This window comes from Buceros rhinoceros, unplaced genomic scaffold, assembly GCF_000710305.1.
Source record: "Buceros rhinoceros silvestris isolate BGI_N320 unplaced genomic scaffold, ASM71030v1 scaffold23794, whole genome shotgun sequence".
Classification (NCBI taxonomy): domain Eukaryota; kingdom Metazoa; phylum Chordata; class Aves; order Bucerotiformes; family Bucerotidae; genus Buceros; species Buceros rhinoceros.
The window spans coordinates 12,701-21,891 of record NW_010408215.1 but is presented as its reverse complement, the minus strand read 5'-3'; positions in this window follow the sequence as shown (position 1 = coordinate 21,891).

Here is a 9,191-nt window from a genome sequence, read left to right as displayed (position 1 = left end):
GCACCAGCCCGACGCAGAGCACAGCGCACCCGGCTCTGGATCCTGCTCCGGCATCCGCAGGCTGGATTTCCCCACTGAAACTGCAGTCGACTGAGAGGGAAGCTGTGAGCTCCAGGGAAGGAGATGCCTTCCCGCGCCCCTGCTTGCAGGAGGCCAACTGAACCTGGGAGCAGGGGCAGGTCTTGCAGCACAGGCTGAGTTTCTTGCTCTCCAAGCTGGAGAGCCAAAAGACAGAGCGAGCGTTTGCACAGAGCCCTTCCCTACGCCTCCCTCCCTGCCGGCACAGACTCGCTGTCTCCACCGTGAGCAGCCAGACCCACCCCACACCAGCCCACCAGGAGAACGGCCCAGTCTGGGGGTGTCCCTGCCTGCCTCCCCTGAGCCGCCAGCTGGGGCAGGAATGGGGAAAAATGCAGGACAGGATCCAAGGCTCAAAGCTTGCCGGGTGCAAAAAGCCAAATCCCCATCCCGCCCCAGCGTATGCACCAGGTGTCCAACACAGAGCCACCCCGAGGCAGCCCCTGCTCTTTCCCCCACCGCCCTGATGCTACAGGAATGCTCTCACAGCCTGCCTCCCCTGAGCCGCCAGCTGGGGCAGGAATGGGGAAAAATGCAGGACAGGATCCAAGGCTCAAAGCTTGCCGGGTGCAAAAAGCCAAATCCCCATCCCGCCCCAGCGTATGCACCAGGTGTCCAACACAGAGCCACCCCGAGGCAGCCCCTGCTCTTTCCCCCACCGCCCTGATGCTACAGGAATGCTCTCACAGGCGAAAGCAGGGTTTCCCATTGCTGCCACCCTGCCAGCCTCACCGGTGTGAGGGACACCCGAGGGATGGACCCAACAGCCCCGGACATGCACGTACCATCGTCCCCTTCCCACCGCCCTGCAGCTGCCACAGCAGAGCTGCCAACCTTTGTGTTTTGTAACAAACCTCAGGGTGTTCTGTTCCTGGAATCACACAATTACATGAAATCACAAGTACATATATAAATATACATAACTAACTTTTTAAATATGTAAAATAATTTCATTCCTCACAGCTGGAATAAGTGACCAAAATTAACCTAAAGCCACAGAAATCAGAGAGAATACAGGTCACGCGGCATTTTCTTTAAATCTCACATTTGAGCCACTCTCTTGATTTTAGGGCAATTTAAAAACCGTACATGCCTGGGATGGCAGTGGAATGGGAGGGCTCTTCAGCCACGGCAACTGAAACCTTAACACAACACACGGGTATGAACTACCCCTCTGGCACCGAGGGGCAAAATCTCATTGTCTCTGCAGCACAGGCTGAGTTACTTTGGTATTTGAAAGGAAAATGTATCCCTTCCCCTTCCATCCCCTCCCAAATCTGGTATTTCTGAAGTCATGAACTCCTCCTCCTCCAGGATCAGAATTTCTCAGGGTAATTTCTCATATTTCATGCATGACCTTGATGCTGGGATTACTGCAGCTCCCTCCATCCAGGCGCCCTTCCCGGGCTCTGAGCAACTCCATGATCTCAGTTTGTCTTTTCTGAGACATGCGGACAGTTTGCAAAACAGCCTCCAAAAATGCTCTGTATTTCAACACCAGCTGAGAGTGAACTCATCTAATTAATTAATAACTTAATCTGCAGTCAGGGTATGTGGCTGGTTCACCCCGACCTCTCAGGACCCAGTGTGATGGGGCTAGTTGCTGGACACCAGTTTATTCCGCTGGAGTTGCAAGTAAACTCCCCCCTCCTCACGAAAAAAAAATAAAGGGGTGTGAAAAAAAGGCTGAGCCATAAGAGGAGATTAGTGGGGCTCTCTGCAAACGTGCCGTGGGCATCAACCCCCCGGGAGCAGGGCTGCTGAAGGTGGAAGGAGAAACGAGCAGAGGTTATTCCTTGCTCGCTGACCAGGAGTCCCACCACTGCTGGAGCAGGGTGAATCCTGTGCAGCATCTCTGGCACTGGGAGGGAAATGCTGGTTGGAGGGCCATCTTTGTGGGAAGCAAAACAGTGCTGCAAGGTCTCATTCCAGGAGGACATGCCCAGCTGGTCGCCATGGGAGCGTGCAAGGGAAAGGCTTGCTGACCATCGCTGTGTGCCCAGCGCTTGATGGGAGGAAACATGCACCAGAGAAAAACCACCCTCATCCTGCATACCCCTTACTGCACCTCCTGGTCCGTCCCCCCAAAGCTGCATGCAGACAGCTCTCCAGTGGCCCCAGCTCCCAGTGGCCGCTGCAGCACTGGACACATCCACTCTCCAGGCAGGGGACAGGGTGATGTTTGTTGGGGACAAGGCTGCCCCAACAGAGCAGAACTTCCTTGAGATTAAATGCCTGCAGCCGTGAGACAGAAGGATGGTAATAAAGAGTTTAAAGGATGATACAGGGCATCTGGGCTCCCCACCGGAGAGTCATCACATGGCTGCAGCATCACAAGCGTTGTGTGCAAAGGAGGGCACCGAGGGCGGGGGGGGAAAGGACCTCACGCCCACCCGAGACCTTCCATGCAAGGAGAAATCTGTAGTCAAGATGTCTCCCTGGCTTGTCTCAGGCAGAGGACAGTCGTGAGACTAGCCTAAGGACAGGGCTAAGTCTGCAGTCACTGCTGAGCCCAGGACAACAGTGAATTAAGCCCCTCCCTACCTGGATCCCAGTGCTCCTCTCATCCCTGCTTTGAAGACTCGAGCAGCCCATGTTCCTGGGGCTGGCACTGAGACCCCAAAATCCCACAATAGGCTCCAAGGTTTCGCCTGCTCTGAGGATGACCAGGGTCCTTGTGTGCTTTCCGGGAGAGAGGTGTGGCGCCCCTTCGCTGGGGGCTCAAGCGCTCACCAGCCCCTGACTGACTCACAGCAGGATCAGGAAGGAGCCTGGCAAACATATCAAAGCCAGAAACATATCCCACAATACACCGAGCAGCTCTGGTTTTAAACGAGAGTTGGACCAGTGAAAGCCGTGCTTTCCTTCTGAAAGGAAGCCCACGCGGCTTCTCTGATGTCTCATAAGCACTGTACATCCTTCAAGGATGTTCCCCAGCAAGAACAACCGCAACCCTGTACTGCGACCTGCGGGATACTTGCAGGATGCGAATTCCCAACCAACTGGGCTGAAACCAGCCACAGGTTTGGAGGGTACTACAGGAGGGCAGGTGGACAAGCCACAAGAGGGCACAGCCCTGGTTCCTGTAGGAAACCGGGGGAGCAGAAGCCAGACTGCCCAAAGAGTGCCTTTAACTGCAGCTGGACAGCTGGCCCAGGACAGGCACGCCTGCTTCTCTGTCTCCCTTCTTCCTTCTTCTCTGCGCCCGGGCCTTCCTCTCGACGCCAAATCCCAGCCACCGAGTGAATAAGGACATTGTCTGCAGCCACCGGAAAGCCAGAACGGAGGGAGCAGCTCGGATCATGAGGGGGAGGAAGAGTGAGGAGGAGGAAGAGGAGGGTGGAACTGGAGTGAGGAAGCTGTGAAGGGCAGATGCCTATTGCGGGAAAAGATCCAGACACCTGCAGCTCAGCCCAGGGACTGGGATCAAGGGCCCCCATTGAGACCTGCGTCCCAGCACGTTGCTAGAGACGGGCCTGAAGTCACAGTGCTGAATTTTAATGCACCGAGAGCCCTGGACTGAGGAGACAAGCACAACCTTTCGCCTCCCCACACCTCTCACTCGCAAGCTTCCCGCTCCCAGTCCTGTTCCACTGTCAGCTGGCCAGTTTTCTAAGAAAAACTCCTGAGGAGCTATTCTCATTCCTCCTGAAAGCAATCCCCCACCTGCCAACACAGCAGCACCTTATCCATGGCACCCCAGTGCCCCCGCAAAACAGGATCTCAAACCAGAAGATCCTGCGCTGCTCCATGCCAAGGCAACCAGACCCTGCAGCTCAAACTCCCTGGAGGATCCCTCCCACCCCACCCTCCTCGGTCTCCTGCTGACCAAACCCAGGCAAAAGCAGCTTTTTGAAACTCCCCAATGCACTCGTGGGAAGCTGATCTGCGTACAAGGACAGGAAGGAAATGTTTTCTGGTTGGGGTTTCATCTTGCAGACATTTACAGTAAGCACCAGGCAGGAGGGGAGGTCTCTGGCCAGAGCAGGAGGCCTCACCTCCCCTGGCCAGCCCAGAGCACACACAGGGTGCTCTGGGTTTGGCTTTTCTCACGGTGCTTCCTGGGCTGGTTTATCCCTGGCAGAAGAAGGAAGAGGGGAGGGGAATGGCCTCTGGGATATTAATAGCTGCCCTTGCTCGGATGAGATGGGAGCAGCATCCACACAGTGCATGGGCATCAGAGACCCCCTTGCTAGCATCAAGGGACCCTCTGAGCACTGAGAGAGCTGGCACCTCACTGAAAAGGGCAGGAGGCCAAGTATACAGCGGCAGTGTGGGGGAACAGGATGCAGGGTGCCTCTCGCAAGAGCAGCTCTCCACCCTGTTCTCAAGCCGGGGCGGGTGGAGATGCCTCCTGCCTGCCCCCATCTCCCTGCGAGATGCTGCCTTTCCGGGCCTTTCGCAGCACACGGGCCAGGAGAAACCATCAGGCTAAACCCCATGGCCTTTCTCCACCAGCTGCCCCAGAGGCAAAGCCCCATGTCCCATCTCTGGCACCCACCCCAGCACCAGGCTGGCACAAAGCAGCTGTGTGCTCCCCCGTGCCATGACTCATGTCTGCTCGGCAGTATGCAGGTCAGCCCCCATCCCCACAGCACCCCAGGATGGCAGACCATGCTCCTCTGCAAAACCTTGTACCAGCAGACCCTGCACCACTGCAGGGCTGTGCCGGTGCCCGCAGCCCAGGACAGCTCTTCCCCTTGTTTAGACCCCGCAGAAAGGAAGAACTCATTAGTAAAGGAAAAATACGAGGCATTGTGTCGCATGGGGCCAGCAGCGGGCTTTCTGGGGGCCAGGAAATGGGAACCTATTCTCCATCTGAAAGTGACCTTCAAAAGGACCTTGAGGCTGTTAATGCTCCTCCGCGCGCCTCTGCATCCCCCCCTGCTCCCTGGTGCCATGGGGGTTCCTTGTGGCTGTTCGTCTTGCACAAATGGGGGAAGGAGGCTGGGGCTTTACCCACGGGTTTTGGACCCCCACCTCAAGCCATGGGCTGGCTGCCACTGCTGTCAGTATCCTCTGGGTAAGAATGAAGATCTTCTTTGAGGGGAACAGGTAGGTAAGGGACATTAAGGAGCAAGGAGATGAGGCTGGCAGCTGCCCTACAAATCCTAGAGGCAGAAGCCTTCCTGATATGGAATGCCCAGCATAGGCAATGTGCCCCTCAAAACAGAGGGGCAAGCCAAAGCCACTTTTGCAGCACGTTGGATGGTAGGAGCAAGGCTGTGCTGGTCATGGGCCAGTGTTGGACAAGCTGCCCCTGTGCAAAGTGCAGCAAGAGGCAGTGAAAGCAGGACGAACCATCTTTGCTAGACCTGGGACTCGCTCACACCATGGGAGGAGAGGAAGAAAGGAGCTGGAAACACACCAGGAAGATGAATTTGGGGACAGTGGTGCTGGTTTGCATGCCAACTGTGCAGCCAGGTGAGTCCAGACTGATGCTGCTGGCTCCACAGGACAAAGATGAGACTTGCTGATGTTCGGGTCTGCCAGGAGAGACAGCATCCGGCTGGGAAAAATGTGCTCCTGTGCTGCATCCCTGCAGTGCAGGGAGAGCAGATGCTTTCGGGTGGTGCAGGAGCAAATCGGAGAGACCAGCTCTGAGAGCTGCCAGGGCTACGGCTGCAGGCACGATCAAGCCCTCAGGGCAGTGAGGAGTTCAAAAAATCTTTTTTCTCTCTGCTGGGAAGGGAAGGAGAGGAGATCCCCACCCAGGCCCGAGTGCGGATGCTGGCCAGCAGCCCTCCCCAGCCAGCTTTCGGGAGGGAGGTCCCTTTCGGGAGCAAGGAGAGCACAGAGAAGACACAGGGCCACAGAGCTCAGCTCTGTGCTTATGAAACACAAGGTTCACATCTTCACCTCCATCAGGGATGTGAGGGAGAAGCTATTTTATCCCCCTCTTTTGCTTTTTAGGAGAAAAAAGTCCTGGTTTGGGGCTACTCACAAACGAGTGCCAAAATTCACCCTGCTGCTGAGCCGTCGCCAGCACGAGGCTCTGGCTGCAGGCCCTGGCACAAGCCTGCCCTGCCAGCGTGACCCAGCACCAAACACTGTTTGAGCAACCAGTTCTGGAGCACCGGCACCGGGGCATTGCAGAGGCACTGCGGGAAAGCACAAGGGTTTGCGACATCCCAGAAAGTTTCAGACACCCAGACCCAAGCGCTTTGAGCAATCGTTGCCAGACACTTGGGACGTCAGACTGACACCAACACCTGGAGCACATCTGGCCCCAATGACCAACATCGCCTTGCGCTTCCTCCTCACCACACCAGAAAATAAAATCTGGGCCCTGCAGCTACACTGACTGGGATTCGCAAGATTTTACACTTTTTCAGAGCCTAAGAGGTCGTGTGAGAAGTCTTGCCCCTTCTGCCTTCAGCGCACTCTGAGCTTATGGTGTCTTAAATGTTTCAATCAATTTACGTGTATGTTACAGAGAGCCTAACCTCCTTTTCTCCTTCTTCTGTCTCTATTTTTATATATCTGCCCCTTCCCGACCACGGATCCAACTGAAAAATTAATTCAGTAAAAAAAAAAAAAGTCTCTTTTGGCTGGATCATCTCCCCAAACTGGCTCTCGTGAGCACTCTGCCAGCTCCAGTGGTGTCAGTCCGGGCAGGTATGGGAAGTTGTTCAGTGATGGAACTCGCATCAAATCACAAAATCCTGCTGCTTACACAAGACCTGATGCTCTGACATAACATCTGTGAGTCGCTCCTTCCATAACCCCCCCTGAAAAAATAAACAGGCTTTGGCAGCACCCCCAATCCTGCCTCGATCTGCTGTTGTCCCAACCTTGTCCAACTCCGTGGAATCCCAAGATCTTCTCAATGCACTACAATCTCAGGGTCTCAGCCAGTTGTCCCAAACCGTGGCTGGTGGGATACCTTGCCTTCCAAAGCAGCCATCCTGCAAAGACCCACTCCCATCGCTTGGAACAAACCTACCCCCATCTGCAGCCCCTACAAAACTGAGAAACTATCACTCCCTCTTCCAAATAAACATCTTGGATTCAAGATCCAGCTGGCCTGTGTGATCTCAGAGCTTTCTCCCTGCAGGGGTGAAACACAGCCAGCCACTTCCACCCTTCCTCCCTCTGCAGGTTGAGCTGCCTTTCCCCTGCCCAAAGACCTCCAGTCCACACCCACCATGGCTCAGCCCTGCCATGGGAAGACCTGAGCTCTGAACAACAGCCCCTTCAGCTTCCTGCACTCCTAATTTCTAATTTCTGCTCTGAAAGGAGCTCAGCCTGAGGATCTGGATGCGCAAGCAGGTTTTGGGGGGAACCCAGATACCACCGAGGAGCAGAGCAGCCACAGCCACACCCACAAGCAAGCACACGTCCCAGCCACTGGACCACCAATATGAGCAAAGGCAACAACCTGCAGCCACGTGCCCTGTCAGTATCTGATTTGGTGATCCAGAGATGAGGGGTCTGGCTGCGCAAGTGGCACAAAGCCTCTCTCCAGGCTCAGGCAGCACTAGAAAGAAAACCCTGCTTTGATTTAAAGGCCATGATTTTATTTTTTTCCCTCCCAACTGATCTAGTTAAACTTCCAACTGCCCAAGGCTATTTTAATTTGTACGGGTAAGTTAAATCAACACAAACAAGGGCAGAACAGGTTTTTATGCACCTCTATTACTGGTTTGCACCAACTAGAGTGCAGCTAGATTTCTCCAGGCAGCCTTTTTTTTTTTTTTCTTTTTTTTAGTAAAGATAAGGGGGGACTTTTTTCTGCACCTCCAACTGACAAATGGAGCCTGAAAGCGAGTTGGGAGTCAAAGCCTTGCAGAAAGTCAAGGTGACTTATGCACCAATAGGCTGCATTCAAAGAGCTTTGTAAAAATGCAGATCAACTAACAAGATTTATAAAACCCGTTAGGGGCTTAGAGCCCGCTTAATTCTCAAAGGTGCCAAGGAAAGTGTCTGACTCACAGAGGGATGGATGGCTTTTACAGAGGTGGCTATCTCAACCTTTCAGTTGCTTCAAGGAAAGGGGACTCAATTTCTCTTGGAAACGAGGTTTTAATATGCCAAGATGTTTACTCAGAGCCTTGGCTCCTCCATCACTTACTTTAAAGAAAAAGAAACCAAGTTCTGCTGCTGCAGACAACTGTTACAAACATCTACCCAAAGCCACAGCAGAATCTGCTGCTTCAGCTCGCCAGCGCCAGACACCACCCAGAGGAGTATGAGACTCAAACGGACTCAGCACACAAGCTGGAAAACATAAAGAGAAGGGGGGGAAAGGAAATAAAACCAAGAGGACTTTGCTCTTCTACAGCTCCCCAATGCCCGGCATTTTGCAGGCTGGAAGCAGCCCTGTCAGCACCTGTGGGCGGCCCAGTCGACATACCGTGAGCCCATCGAGTCCTCCGCACCCAAGAGGGGACCAGCCACGACTGTGACCACGACATGCTGAACGCCGAGGACCCCTCAGCTGTCTCCCCACTAGGTTTTCTCTCTCCCCCTTTTTCTTCATGAGGCGACTGTTGAGAATCTGAAAGCCCGGATTATAATCTTTATGAATCCCATAGTTAGATCGCGCTGAACAGCAGCCCAGCAATACCAGATGTTCAAACAAAGCTGCCAACCGACAGCTGTCTGCAGCTTGCAGCGTGTTTTTACTTTAAAATGCAAAATGATACCAATCTATATTAAAAGAGAGACGTTCGGAGCCTTGTGATAGCAGCTGAAGCCACGGATATTACTCTTTCACTCAGGGTGTGGCGGCAGAAGGAAATATCTCAGAAACTACTGCTTAAGCCGCCCTCCCGCCCCCCCCAAATCCTGGCCCCTTTCCTAATGGGAAAGAGACTCACGTTACTGCCTGAGTGCCGTGAATGTACCAGTGCGTGTCCAAACACGCCAGCAAAAAGAAAAATGCAGCATGAACAAACACTGTCTAACGAAGGATGCCAGAACGAATCTGGGCGCTGCACAGCCCGCACCTGGCTCTCAGCAGCGTGGGGAGGACAAAACAATGCACAGGAGGACAGAGGGAGGCAGCCCTGGGGTGAAGGGTGCAGCAGTGCCTCCCCTCCTGTGCTGGTGACCAAACTAGGGATGCAAAGGTCCCTTCTTGTAGCAGAGCACTGGCGGTGGCAGAACAC